The 15,664-nt window shown below is 40.2% G+C and overlaps 2 pseudogenes; both read right to left on the bottom strand.

The window, feature by feature from the left end:
- The window catches only part of LOC113888171, a 90,644-nt pseudogene extending 75,284 nt beyond the window's left edge, over positions 1-15,360 (bottom strand).
- On the bottom strand, positions 713-868 carry LOC113888308 (annotated as a pseudogene).
- Positions 15,361-15,664: the final 304 nt, after the last annotated feature.

Raw genomic sequence — 15,664 nt, 5'->3', positions numbered from 1 at the left:
AACTGATGTGTTTGATAAGTTGTTAATAGTCAAAATGTATAAAGAACTCATACAAATCAATGTCAACAAAACAATCTGAATAAAAAATGGGCAGAGGACCTGAATAGACATTTTTTCAAAGAAGACATACAGATGGCCAATAGGCACATGAAAAGATGTTCATCACTAATCACCAGGGAAATTCAAATCAAAACCACAATGAGATATCACTTCACACCTGTCAAATGGCTATTATCAAAAAGACAACATATAACAAGTTTAAGTGAGGCAGTAGAGAAAAGGAAAACCTTGTGCACTGTTGGTGTGATCAATGGATATAATTGAATATGAAAGATTCATTAATATGGTTTCAGAGTACACATTTTAAATTTTAAGAAACTACAACTTGAGTTTGGTAAAATATAAAAGAATATCCACATTTACATAAAAAAGCTATTAGAATATACATCAGTTTTCCAACTATGTATCTGTGTGAGGCCAGATTTCTTTTATAGATACTTCAGCCAAAACAATATAATGCAACAGATTGAATACAAAAGCAGTTATGACAAACTATCTGTTATTAAACCAGACATTAAAGAGATTTGCAAAGAACTTAATGCAGTTTTGATCAAATGTGTATGGATTCAAGGTGATTCCAATAAAATTTCTGATTTTTCCCAGAGGAAGTTAAATTGATTCTAAATTTTATATGAAAAGAGCAAATATCTTAAAATAGTCAATACACTCCTAAAGAAGAACAAGGTAGGGAGACTTACCTGATATCAAGATCGAATTTTAATCTACACTATAAAAAATAAGTTTAGTATTGGCCCCAGTTTAAGCAAATATACTACACCTGATCTTAACCAAAAGGCCAAGAAGTGATAAGATAAGCAAATATACTAGTGGAACACAGCAGATATCCCAGGAATCAACTTACACATAGGTTAAAATGATATGTGACTGAATTTTCATTGCAGACCACTGGGAAAAATATCATTAAACAACTATTACAGATAAATTAGCTATTCAAATAAATAAAAATGTAAAATTAGATCCTTATCTCAGCATACTAAAACATCAATTCCAAGTGAAGTAATAACGACTTGCTTGTAAACCGTTGTTGTTCGGTCACTCAGTAGTCCAACTCTTTGAGACCCCATGGACTGAAACACGCCAGGCCTCCCTGTCCATCACCAACTCTTGGAGCTTGCTCAAGCTCATGTCCATTGAGTCGGTGATGCCATCCAACCATCTCATCCTCTGTATCCCCTTCTCCTCCATCCTTCAATCTTTCCCAGAATCAGGGTCTTTTCTTTTTTTTTTTTTAATTTTGTTTTTTAACTTTACAATATTGTATTGGTTTTGCCATATATCAAAGAATCCGCCACAGGTATACATGTGTTCCCCATCCTGAACCCTCCTCCTCCTCCCTCCCCATACCATCCCTCTGGGTCGTCCCAGTGCACCAGCCCCAAGCATCCAGTATCATGCATCGAACCTGGACTGGTGACTCATTTCATATATGATATTATACATATTTCAATGCCATTCTCCCAAATCATCCCACCCTCTCCCTCTCCCACAGAGTCCAAAAGACTGTTCTATACATCAGTGTCTTTTCTAATGAGTCAGCTCTTTGTAGCAGGTGGCCAAAGTATTGGAGTTTCAGCTTCTGCATCAGTCCTTCCAATGAATGTTCAGGATCAATTTCCTTTAGGATTGACTGGTTTGATTTCTTTGCAGTCCAAGGGACTCTCAAGAGTCTTTTCCAACACCACAGTTCAAAAGCATCAATTCTTCAGCTCTCAGCCTTCTTTATGGTCCAACTCTCACATCTATACATGACTACTGGAAAAACCATAGCTTTGACTAGATGGACCTTTGTTGGCAAAGTAATGTCTCTGCTTTGTAATATGCTGTCTAGGTTTGTCATACCTTTCCTCCAAGGAGCAAGCATCTATTAATTTCATGGCTGTAGTCATCACCTGCAGTGATTTTTGGAGCCTAAGAAAATAAAGTCTGTCATTATTTCCCCATCTATTTGCTATGAAGTGATGGGACCAGATGCCATGATCTTAGTTTTTTCAAACTGTAAAACAATGTAAACTTTTGACAACAATATTGACAGATATCTTTACAACCTCAGAGTAGGGAAATTTTCAAACAACTTACAAAAGGCACAAATTATAAAGAAATCAACTAATAAATACATAAATTAAGATCTTTGGTTCAGTAAAGAAGGTAGAAAAACATCTACCTAATGATATCTATCTATAAATGTTTATAACTGCTATTACATACAAGTACTTCATATCCAAAATATATAAAAGACTCTTACAAATCAATCATAAAAATACACACAACCTAATAGGTTAAAAATGGGGAAAAGAACTGAATAGGCAGTTTACAGAAGATTAAATATAAATGACCCATAAGCATCTCTCTCACATATGTAGAGATTGGTAAATATTAAACCATTGGTAAATATTAAAAAGTCTGACAACACTGTCAACAAGATTGTAGAGAAATAGGAATTCTCATCCACTGGTGGGAGCATAAATTGGTGCAGCCAATGACTGTGGCAACCACAGAAGTGTGCCATTCATCCTCCCTTCAGGACAGCCTGCTGCAGACAACATGGCCGATGGCTGAGCATTACAGGGGTACTAGCGGTGGATCATCCCTGTTTAGAGGCAGGACATCTCTAACTGTGGAGTTGATACAGGAAAACCTCATCGGTCTGAGACTCTTCCTACTCAGTTCTCTTCCTTTCTCTCCTTTCACAGAGTCCAGAGCAACATTGAGGTCTGAAGGCTCTCTCTGCTTACACCTCTCTGCTCTTTCCCCTTTTCCCTTCCTAGGCATTCCCTCAATAGATCCTTTGCGCATTTGCTCCTCCTCCCCATGAACTGTAGCCAGCCCAGGAATTTTCCAGGCAAGAATACTGGAGTGGATTGCCATTTCCTACTCCAGGAAATCTTCCTGACCCAGGGATTGACCCTGAGTCTCTTGCATCTCATGTGTTGGCAGGCAGATTCTTTGCCACTGTGCCACCTGGGAAGCCCATTATAGTTATAAATGAATGTTATCTTAATAAAAAAATCTAAAATTTAAACAATACACTGGTTAGAGTGCCAGTGTACAAATGCAAAAATGAAAAAGAGCAAAAGAATGACAGATAGAAAATTTAAGAGAAAGGTTACTTCTGGGGTGGAGGTGGAGGGACAGGGAATACAGGAGCCTCTAAGTTACAGGCAATGTTCCATGGCATAACGTAGGTGGTGGGTTCTAGTTATTAATTATTATTATTTTTTGTGGATATTTCACAATATTTGGAAGGCATTGGAGCCCCAGGTCATAACAATTTAAAACAACCTATTTGCTACTCCCTCTTAAAAACCAGCACTAATGAATTTCAGCATATCCTTTCCTAGGTTGGGGCTAGACCTGATTCGGGGAGAGGAATGATAAGCAGTTGCTCATGCCAATTTCCATATTTCTCCTCTTCACGCACAGTGAACACAATCTCTGGGGAGCAGAGATCACAGCAGATGAAACAGGTGTGCTGCCCCATGCTTCTCTCAAGTCCCAATTAGTCATGCAGGAAAAGGAACTCAGAATAAAGAAGGCGCATGCTCTGTTGCCACTTAATAGTTCTAAAGGCTTTTTTTTTTTTTTTTTTAAAGTATCATGTGTGAATGTTGTCCTTTCAGAGTTAGAGAATGTGAGGAGATGGGTTGATTAGGGAGCTCTGTCATAAGATGCCACTGCAGAAATGAACCCTCCCCTCATTTCCACAGACAGAATTGTTTCCAGGCTGAAACCTTCCTTGGGCCTCAGGCTGGGTATGGCCAGTTGCTGGAGTCCTGTTCCAAGATTTTTAGCATCCTCCACAGCCCTGGGGTGAAGATGCTCCATGAAGGTCTCCCACAAGGACAGGAATGCCTCCACTGAGTGAGAACTTTCCAGACTGATCCTGTGTTTCAAGCAGCCTGAGACCTCCAACTGCTGCAATCATTGCCCCTAACTTTGTTGTCCTGGTAACAATATCAATATACTTTTGACAGAATTATCACATTGAAAGATAAGAAAAGAGAATGTTTCCTCAAATCTAGTTTTCATAGCAGTCTTATGAAGTAGACATTTATTGTCCCCATTTTGCAGATAAGAAAACTGAGGCACCAGAGGGGAAGTAACATGCCCAAGGGCACCCAACTTATGAGAGGTATAGACCTCATAGCATTTGATCTCAGAGCTCAGTTTTAGGCTCGAGCCCATCCAGCATGATACTATATTCTGTGGACTCTGTACCTCAAGCCTCTCATCTATCTTCTCCTTTCCATTCCTACCTGCACTCACTTCCCTAAGTCTCTCAACACTTTTTGATTTGACTGTTGCAAAAGCCTTCCAAAGACTTCTTTCTGGCCTCTTCTGTTCCTCTACCAGCTTGTTCAATGACTGCCTTCTCTATGTAGCCACCATGAACTGCACCTCACATTCCTTCCTTTGACCTCCCATGGCACTATGCTTAAACCACTTTTGAGGACTTATTTCATCCAGCTTTGTACACAGCTACCTCTCCCAAATCTAACCCTTCATATACCAATCTAGGTAATGCAAATTCATTGTGTCTTTTTAGCATCAGTGTTAGTTTTAGTTCCAGTGCATCTGAATCAGGGGTCATTCCTACTGACAATAATGTGAAAGAAAGAGAACAGAAAAGAGGAAACTAGCAGAAGGTAAAAGAAAGGGGAGATAAAGAGAAAGACAAAATAATTGAGAGTCTGGTAAGGAAGCCTGGGAGAAAGGAAAGAAGCTGAGGAAGGGTTAAGCAAGGTCAAGATCAGTACGTTTGGCCTTGCAATTACCCCACACAAAGCCAAGGCCAGTTAAGGCTCTATATTACAGAGGCATCAGCAATACCTCTACCATTGTGGAGATTAGGGCAAATGGAAGTTGTCTAATGAGGCGAGGAACCCATTGGTGGGAGTCTCTACAGCCTTAGATCAACCTGAAGAGCATGATTCCTGATCTCAGTCCCCTTAACCCGTGAGTCTAAAAATCTTCAGGAATGAAGAATTCTGTGTAAGTAAACATACTAATAGCAGCTTCAATTCATTTAATATTTACTGTGTGCAGGCACTGCTGAAATGCTTTGTGCACATTATCTCATGAATGCTCACAACACAAACAAGTTAGGCATGATCATTTTCTTCACTTAATAGCAGAAGCAAGTGAGGTTTGACAGATGTAGTACCTTGCCCAAGGTCACAGCTCATGCAGGGAAGTTCTAGAATTTGAACCCAGAATCCTGGGATTATAACACCCATAAGGCTCTGATGTCTCCCAGAATATATTCCAGGGAGAATGAGACCAGAGTGACAATGGAGTACCCTGCAACAATGCTGTGGGGTGGGGGTGGGGCAGGAAGAGATTGTTTCCGACTGGGTAAATCCAGAAAGACTTTGAGGAGGAGGTAGGTTTCAATGAAATACACTGTCATTAGAGACACCTCTGAACTGCTGCCCCTGGCAGGGTCAATCCTGTTGATTTCCTCTAATAGAGACCATCAGGAGCACATCCACAGTTAAAGAAATCAGCGTTATTGACTCTTTGCAATGAGGTGATCACATACCATAGGGATCTGTGTGATGTAACATAAGAGACAGATAGCGGTCGTTATAACATTTTTGATTTCAGTAGGTAATTTTGGGAAGGGTTCAAAGAAGTGGACTCTGCTGTGAATTGGATGCTATCAGTAAACTGGGGTAATTTTATGACTGAGAATAATAATATTTATCTAGAAGGTGGGAAAAACAGAATGAGGCTAAGGCTGTAAATTTTTTTTAAGCAGCAGTTATTCACGTCCCCCAGGATAGTGAGATGTTCAGTCCATTTAGTGGTTTGAACAATGCTCTTGTTTCTGCCTGTGCTCAGATTTGATTACAAGTAGTTTTGATCTTGTCCTGATCCACCAGAGTCACAGAATGTATTGTATGATGTTGATGCTCTATGAAATTGCTTCTGTTCAACACCATTAGCATGTATTTATGATTATAGCTATTTTATACTTTTATAATTTAAATTCTACACAAGGATTAAAAGTAGTTTAGGCACCATTACTATATGATTACAGGATTCTGTATTTGCCTATGTGTTTACTTTTACCAGAGAGTTTTGTATTTCTGTATGCTTTTTGCTCTCTAGCTAGCATCCTTCTGTTTCAACTTGGAAGACTCCATTTAGCATTTCTTGTAAGGCAGTTCTAGGTATAATAGACTCTCAGCTTTTATCTGGGAAGAATGGATATCTTTATTTCTCCTTCATTTCTGAGGGGCACTGTTGATGGATATGATATTCATGGCTAGCATCGTTTTTTTCCTTTCAGCATTTTGAAAATGCCTCTTCACTCCCTTCTGGCCTGTAATATTTCTGTCAAGAAATTCCCTAACAATCTTATGGGAGCTTCCTTGTACGTGATGAGTCACTTTTATCTTGCTGCTTTCAAGATTATTTCTTTGTGACGTTGACAGTTTGGTTATAATGTGTCTTGGTGTAGGCCTCTTTGTGTCCATCCTACTTTGCAGTCCTTTGACTTTTTAAAATTTAGATGTTCATTTCCATTTTCACATTTGAGAAATGTGCACAATATTGTAAAGCAATTATCTTGCAATAATTCTGTTTTTAAATTTGGGGAAATATTCAGCCATTATTTCAAATAAGCTTTCTGTTCCTTTCTCTTTCTCTCTTCCTCCTGGATTGCCTTAATGTATGTATTAACCAATTTGATAGTGTCACATAAGTTCCTTGGGCTTTTTACACTTCATTCCATTTTCATTATGTTCCTCTGACTTGATAATTTCAAATGACTTGTCTTCGAGCTTGCTGGTTCTTTCTTATGATTGATCAAGTTTTATTAAATCCCTCTGGTGAAATTTCAGTTCAATTATTGTATTCTTCAGCTCAATAATTTCTATTTATTACTTTTTAAATAATTTCTATCTCTTTGCTGATTTTTTCATTTTGTTCATGCATCATTTTCCTGATTTCATTCAACTGTCTTTCTATGACCTCTTATAATTCATTGTTTCCTTAAGATTGATTATTTTTACCTCTTTGTTAGGTTATTCATAGATTTCTTTCTTTAGGGTCATTTTCTGGGGATTTATTGTGTTTCTTGGATTGGGCTATGTTTACCTGTCTCTTTATATACCTCATTTTTTTTTTTCTTTTGTTGGAATTTGTACATTTTGAAAAAACAGCCAACTCTCCAGGTCTTTATGGACTGGCTTCACACAGGGGAAGAATTTCAGCCATCAGCATGGAGAGATTCCATATGTCTCTCAATCTTTTTCTGGGGATGCCTCTTATCTAACAATTGTATGAAATTTCCCAGTTAGGTTAGCATGTTTCCTTTCTAGAAGCTCATAATCCCTTGCTGCCTCTAGTGTTTGTGTGCAGTACTGCAGGTTCTCTGTTGGGGCAACAAGCCACTGAGCCCTCTGTTCTTAGAAGCTCTCAGACATCCAAAGTATGCCAGTTCTCCATCGTTGCTCTGAGTCAGACAAATCAGAAACCAGTCCCTCAGGCAGCTCTCCCAAAAGCTGGAACATCAGACGCACTTTTCTCTTTCCCTCTCAAGGGAGAAGCTATAAGTTAGGTATTTTCTCTGATTAAATGCAGTGGATTTTCTCACTGATTTTAATGTGACTATTCTTGGATTCGTGTTTGCCTGAAGGTACTGCAATGTCTTAGCTGATTTCTGGAATTCTCATAAAGGATTTTTGGATCAGATATTGTTGTAAGGTTGGCATCTCTGTATGGGAACAAAGTCTGGGGCTTTTTATTCCATCATCTTCTATCACCGTACCTTTTAAGGGACAATGAATTTGAGACTTAGAGAGATTAGATGAATTCCCCAAAAATGCACAATGAGAAAGTTTCAGAACTGAATTCTGAAAGAGGAATAATCTGAGCACCAGTCTGTGCTTGGCATCTGCACCCTATTATGCAACTGGCAGTCAAAGAAAAGGAGAATCATGCAGTCTGAGGCCATTCTGTGCAGGGGCAAAAAGAGCTATGATGCTGAGTCAAATAGGAAAAGGTCTCCTTTTCTACTTGGCATTTTGTTTACTTAGACAAATTAATAAGTTTTTCAAATGAAATTAAGAGGTCTCCAATTGCGAATCTAGACAGTCTTCTTTTTAATAAAGTGGATTCAATTTTATTACATGTTATTAGGTATCAAGCTGGTGAAAGTGAAAGTGAAAGTCACTCAGTCATGTCCAATTCTTTGTGACCTCGTGGACTATACAGTCCATTGAATTTTCCAGGCCAGAACACTGGATGGGTAGCCTGTCCCTTTTCCAGGGGATCTTGCCAACCCAGGGATCAAACCCAGGTCTCCCACATTACGGGCAGATTCTTTATCAGCTGCACCACAAGGGAAGCCCAAGAATACTGGGGTGGGTAGCCTATCCCTCTCCAGCAGATCTTTCCAACCCAGGAATCGAACCAGGGTCTCCTGCATAGCAGGTGGATTCTTTACCAACTGAGCTATCAGGGAAGCTGATAAGGCTGCTGAAAGGATATATAAATTTTGACTCATGAATTTCTTTTTATTGAAGTATAATTAATATAATATTTACATTAGTTTCAAGCATAAAATATAATGATTCAATATTTGTATATGTTGCAAAATGACCAACATGTTAGCATCCATCACCATGCAGATTTATAGTCTTTTCTTGTGATAACTTTGAAGATTTACTGTCTTCAGGTCAGTTCAGTTGCTCAGTCATATCTGACTCTTTGTGATCCCATGGACTGCAGCACACCAGCTCTCTCTGTCCATCGCCAACTCCCGGAGTTTACTCAAACTCATGTCCACTGAGTTGGTAATGCCATCTAATCATCTCATTCTCTGTCATCTGCTTCTCCTCCCACCTTCAATCTTTCCCAGCATCAGTGTCTTTTCAAATGAGTCAGTTCTTCACATCAGGTGGCCAAAGTATTGGAGTTTCAGCTTCAGCATCAGTCCTTCCAATGAATATTCAGGACTGATTCCCTTTAGGATGGACTGGTTGGATCTCCTTGCAGTCCAAGGGACTCTCAAGAGTCTTTTCCAACACCACAGTTCAAAAGCATCAATTCTTCGGTGCTCAGCTTTCTTTATAGTCCAACTCTCACATCCATACATGACTACTGGAAAAAATATGGCTTTGACTAGATGGACCTTTGTCAGCAAAGTAATATCTCGCTTTTTAATATGCTGTCTAGGTTTGTCATAACTTTCCCTCCAAGGAGCAAACGTCTTTTAATTTCATGGATGCAGACACTATCTGCAGGGATTTTGGAGCACCCCCAAAATAAAGCCTCTAACTGTTTCCACTGTTTCCCCATCTATTTGCCATGAAGTGATGGGACCAGATGCCGTGATCTTCGTTTTCTGAATGTTGAGCTTTAAGCCACTTTTTTCACTCTCCTCTTTCACTTTCATCAAGAGGCTTTTAAGTTCCTCTTCATTTTCTGCCGTAAGGGTGGTGTCATCTGCATATCTGAGGTTATTGATATTTCTCCTAGCAATCTTGACTCCACCTTGTGCTTCATCCAGTCTAGCATTTCTCATGATGTACTCTGAATATAAGTTAAATAAGTAGAGTGACAATATACAGCCTTGATGTATTCCTTTCCCTATTTGGAACTAGTCTGTTGTTCCATGTCCAGTTCTAACTGTTGCTTCCTGAACTGCATACAGATTTCTCAAGAGGCGTGTCAGGTGGTCTGGTATTCCCATTTCTTTAAGAATTTTCCAGAGTTTGTTGTGGTCCACTCAGTCAAAGGCTTTGGCATAGTCAATAAAGCAGAAGTAGATGTTTTTCTGGAACTCTCTTGTTTTTTCAATGATCCAACGGATGTTGGCAATTTGATCTCTGGTTCTTCTGCCTTTTCTAAATCCAGCTTGAACATCTGGAAGTTCACAGTTCACATAATGTTGAAGCCTGGCTTGGAGAATTTTTAGCTGTCTGCTTTAAAATATAATACGGTATTATTAACTATAGTCACCGTGCTGTACATTATACCCCCAAGATATAGATGGCTTCTGAGTGGTTTACATTGATATATTTTCTACATAAAATGTTATTTTCTAAAGTTTGAAAAAGGATAGTCTTTAGGGTTTTCTTCAAATCACTTATTTTAAAGGTGCTTTTTACCCTAGTCCATTGCCACCTCCCCATATAACCTACAGCAAGTCACATGGCTAGGAAGTGAGCCTGGTTATAAACCTGTAAGCTACAAGTTCTTACATTTTTTCTTCTTTTTTTCCTTCCCTTGGGCCTTCCTTCCATCTTTCCTTTCTCCTTTCCTTCCTTCCTTCCTTTCTTAAGTAAGGGCTTCTTTGCTCATCACTATAACAAATAGATTTGGGGGGGGGGGTAGTGGATAAGAAACATGCAACATGGGGGAAAAAACAAAGTTCACAAAATGTTCTCCTAGTCATGGTTGCTGGGTTACACTCACTGAATTCTTTGATGAAGGATGTCCCTGATTTCCTTTTTCTCCAGGTATAAACTTATTGTGACTATTGTTGCATCAATAACATTACAGAAATCAAAAGCAAAATAATTCTCCTGTGATTCCACCAGCAAAAGGAATAAAAGAGAATTCTATAGTCAGAAGACAATTAGATTTTGAGTCCTGAACCTGCCACTTCCTAGAAATGCACTGTGCAGCTGCAGAATAAGCAGAAGAAGACTGACCTCCCAGTGTTGTTGTGAGCATTTGATAAAATAATGTGCATAAAAGTACCTCATAACTGTAGGTTACTGGGTACTTTGGTTATAATTGTTTTTGCCTTTTATATTATCTTCCAGATCTTCCCCACAGGCATACAAACCTTTCCCAGCTATGATAGTCACACACAGAAGTTCATTGCTTGCCACTTACACTTACTGTGGACTTGCTTGCCTCTTTCTACACCATCACTATCATCATTTGTTAAGGTAGTGTGCTCTCTTAAGTGGATGTGCCAAAACGCATCAAGCCATTTCTCCCCTCTTGGGTGGTGTGTCTATTCCTGAAGTTTCACTATATAAATAGATAACAATGAGCATCGTTTAATGGTTTGTATTCTTTGTACATCAATAGGAAATGTTAAACTCTAACTTAGAGGTCTGTAAGGGTTTCCCTGTGGCTCACCTGGTAAAGAATCTGCCTGCAATGCAGGAGACCCCGGTTCAATTCCTGGGCTGGGAAGATCTGCTGGAGAAGGGATATGCTACCCCCTCCAGTGTTCTTGGGCTTCCCTTGTGGCTCAGCTGGTAAAGAATTAGCCTGCAATGTGGGGGACCTGGGTTCTATTTTTGGGTTGGGAAGATCCCCTGGAGAAGGAAAGGCTACCCACTCCAGTATTCTGGCCTGGAGAATTCCATGGACTGTATAGTCCGTGGGGTCGCAAAGAGTCGCACACGACTAAGTGACTTTCACTTCACTAAGGGCTAAAAAACGTTCTTCTGAGAACATAATTGGCCAAAGTCAGCCTTGCAGCCAGTAAGACTTTCACAAGCCAGAGCCTCAGGACCCATCAAGGGTGCCTTGTGCCCCTGCAGAGTCAGGAAAGAAACAGAGAGGGGCTTGGACAGCGATTTTTCAATGTAAGTGTGGGAACTGCTGTGTCTGTAGCTGGGAGCAGTCATTTAGAGATAGGAATAGATGTAAACACAACTTTCAAGGACAAAAAGCCAAAGTCTTGGTCTGCAGAGGTTACAATTCAAAATAGTCTAATTGGGTGTGGGAACAATGGCAAAATGTTCCAGGCTGACAAGTCACAAGGCGTATAAAGATGGAATCAGTGCTCTCTGAGGCTTCACCTGGAGGCAGGTCTGAGACTAGCCAGAGTTAGAGGAGCCATCGGATGAAAAAGAGGCCAGAACCAAGCTTCGTTTTGGGTAGGAAAGGCTCAAGGAGAAGAGGCAGTGCAAGAGGAATCACAATTCATTCACAGGGAAAGAGGCCTTTTGTAAGCTGCCTCATTAGGACAGAGCAGGGGGAGTGGAGGCAAGTGGCCTCTCCTGGGAATGGGAAGAAACTCAGATGGCAAGTGGGTCAGGAATTTGTTGGTCATAACATATGGAAGTGGGCCCATAGGATGAAGGTGCCAACAATCAAATAAGCTCAGGACAGGTCCATGCTCAGCCTGGTTCCCTCTGCTGTGACACATGGAAGAGGTAACGGGAGCAGAAGCAATCATAGGCCAACCAGACAGTGTCATCTCTGTGCAAAAAACTCTTCAAAGCAGCCCCTTTGTTCTTAGGATATGGTCTGACTCCACCCTGTGCCAGCCTCCTGTTTTCCCTCCACCAGTGCACTGGCTCAGGGTCTTAAATCGTGAAAAAATCTAGTTTGTGGTCAAGTCTATGATCCACATTTCCCTGGTACAGATCCACCACACTGAAGGGCTAGAGTACAGGCACTGGTGAGAGGTACTGAATGGGTACAGCGGAAAGGGTAGAGGACAGGGAGACAGGTTAGGGTGCCAACTCCAGCTCTGCTGTGCAACTTTGGGCACCTCTCTTGTCCCGGCTAGGCCTCTGATTTCCCTGCAGATAAATCCTTTTCATTGTAGTGTCATATGGTTTGATAGGCAGCTTGGATACACAGTTGCATTATGGGGGATGATCCACCCCAAGGCTTCTGCTAGCCTTTATGTAAACATGAAAAAAGGCACTCTTTTCACTAGACATTTTACTTACTTAAGTTAGAAAATTATTCTAAAAAATATATAATCTTTGCTATCTACTAAAGGAAGAGCATCCACTAGGATGGTGTATTATAAAATCTACAAATTTTCAGCAACCCTGGACCCACATGGTACTCATGTCAGAAATTAGGGGCTGGTTATGGAGAACAGTATAGAAGATCCTTAGAAAACTAAAAAAAGAACTACCATATGATCCTGCATTCTCATTCCTGGGCATATGTCCATAGAAAAACCGTAATCTGAAAAGATACATGCACCCCAATGTTCACTGCAGCACTATTTACAATAGCCAAGACATGAAACAACCCAAATGTCCATCAACAGATGAATGGATAAAGAAGATGTGGTACATATATACAATGGAATACTTCTCAGCCAAGAAAAAGAATGGTATAATTCCATGTGCAGCAACATGGATGTATTTGGGAATTACCAGACTAAGTGAAGTAAGTCAGAGAAAGAGAAATACTATAAGATATTGCTTGTATACAGAATCTAAAAAAAATGCAAATGAACTGTAATAGAAATAGGCCCACAGATAGAAAACAAATTTATGGTACTAAAGGGGAAAGTGGGGGAGGGATGAATTAGGAGTTTGGGATTAACACATACACACTATTATACTTAAAATAGATAATCAACAAGGATCTATTGTATAACACAGGGAACTCTACACAATACTCTGTAAGAATCTATAAGGGAAAAGAGTCTGAAAAAGAATACACACACACATATAAATAACTGAATCACTTTTCTGTACACCTGAAACTAACACAACATTGTAAATCAACCATACTTCAGTTAAAAAATAATTTGGCTTTTTTTTTTTTTAAACAAAAGAAATCAGGGGCTGGGAAGGCCATCAGTCTGGCCCAGTGAGGCATATCTTACTGGTCCAGGACCAATAAGGAAGAATGTGACTTTTGAACTGAGCATAGTAGATTTGAGGAGTCTACCATTAGGCAAGAACCAGAAGAAATCTCATCAACAGAGTGATGGTGATAGTCCCACAGACATCTCTTCTTTGTGGGCCAAGCAAAGCTCTCCAAAATGGCCCAGCCAGAGGCTACAGGTCGATATGGGATTGGGCTTGGGGAGGGAGGAAGGTCATTCCTCGAATGGCCTGATTGCTGACATGATGGGAAACGACTACTTTTCTGTCACTGACCCCTTTCTGGATGACAACAAATACTTGACCAGGTCCTCTCATGCAAGACTTTCTCAAGGTCATTTCAAACAGGCCCTAGACTCTGGAGACCTCTTCAGACACCTCAGATGCCCAGACATAGTGAGAAAGAGTGGACTTGACACAGAAGTCTCCTAAACATTTTAAAGAACTGGTGTTTCTTCCTACCAAAGAAACTTCCATAGACACGATGGGTACATATATCTAGCATGGACTTATTTACCAGCAACAAACACATGAAATTAGCTGGTCCCTAAAGGCAATTTTGTGTTTCCCTGCCTGATGCTTTAATAAATCTTCCCAATCAGGGAGGTCAGGAGGTGTTGGGGGAAGGTACCACATTTGCTTTCCATAGTCTCACATTCTGCATGAGCAAGCAGTTTTCCATTTAGGGTCTGTGGTGATCCCCTTGAGTCCGTCTGTATGATCGTGTGATTTCTAGTTTCTGAGGGCCTGGCCATGTGTTTGCCTTGGCCAACTATAACAGGAAACTTTCTTTCACATTTTTCTGTTTCAAAATTTAAAGTCCTGGGAATATTTTAGAAACAGGCCCCTGACCAGGACAATGTTTCTACTGTAATACAGCCTAAAAGGGATGATTCTCAGGAGCATAATCCTTCTCCTTCCCCAGCCACACTTTTGAAGAGAGCAAAAGAGACTTGATTTGAATGTTCATATTTCAGTCCATGCCTTGGCTGCTGTGAGAAATGTGAGTGGGCACAAAGCACTCTCTTCTTGTGCTGACAATCCAGGAGCTCCAGAAGATGCTATTTTTTTCTGCCAAATAGTAAACTGAGGAGCTGCTAGGAGAAAGAAAGACTTAACATGGTCTGGCCCTGAGGATGAACATAGCAGCAGTTTATATTCCAGTGGCGGTTCAGTGATAGTGATGGTGGTGGGGATGATGATGGAGGCGGGGATGGTCATGGTGGTGGGGATGATGATGGAGGTGGGGATGGTCATGGTGGTGGGAATGATGATGGAGATGAGGATGATGACTGTGGTGGGCACGGTGATGGTGGTAGGAATGGCTGTGCTAAGATTAAAGGGGTCTTTCTTCTGGACTGAGGGGATGGGGGGAACCTATAAACTGTAAGCCTTAGCAATCCATCTGGAAATATAGGCAATGTGCAATCTGTCTGGGACTCCTGAAGCGAGGAGTTCATGATCTCTGGTAACTCTGCACTGCAATGGAAGGAGGCACCGCAAATCACTGGTACATCCTGAGGCTTTTGAAAGCCAAGAAGACATGAAAGCAAAAGGTCCTTGGCTTACCTTGGTCCCTCTTCTTAGGTCGGCATTGCAATAACTGAATTGGAATTTCCGTATTAGATATTTGTATTTTCTTGTATTTTTGTGTCTGTGTGTGTTTTTAACAAATGAGAATCCCTGTTTCCAGGATCTGGGAATGAGGCAGCTCATTACCCATTATGATCTTACAGGGCATTCTTCTATCTAAAAACAAGTCACTAAATCTTTTGCTATCCCTTCAAAAAAAATTCCACAAATCAAATCATCACTCATGTAATTTGATAGCTATTTCCCCTCTAAAATTATGGTCATTGTTCAAAAATCCTTGATAAAGAAGTACATATGCTACTGTATCACAGTGTGTTAAAACATTTTATAAATATGTTTCAGCATTATTGCTTCCTTTTTTAATCTCCTGTATTTTATACATTTAAAGACCTTTCTGAAACTATAGGCTTCAGCAGACCACTGAGGGGCCAGGG

Source organism: Bos indicus x Bos taurus, chromosome X (genome assembly GCF_003369695.1).
Source record: "Bos indicus x Bos taurus breed Angus x Brahman F1 hybrid chromosome X, Bos_hybrid_MaternalHap_v2.0, whole genome shotgun sequence".
Classification (NCBI taxonomy): domain Eukaryota; kingdom Metazoa; phylum Chordata; class Mammalia; order Artiodactyla; family Bovidae; genus Bos; species Bos indicus x Bos taurus.
Note: the sequence above shows the minus strand (reverse complement) of the source record. Positions and strands in the feature narration are given on the sequence as shown.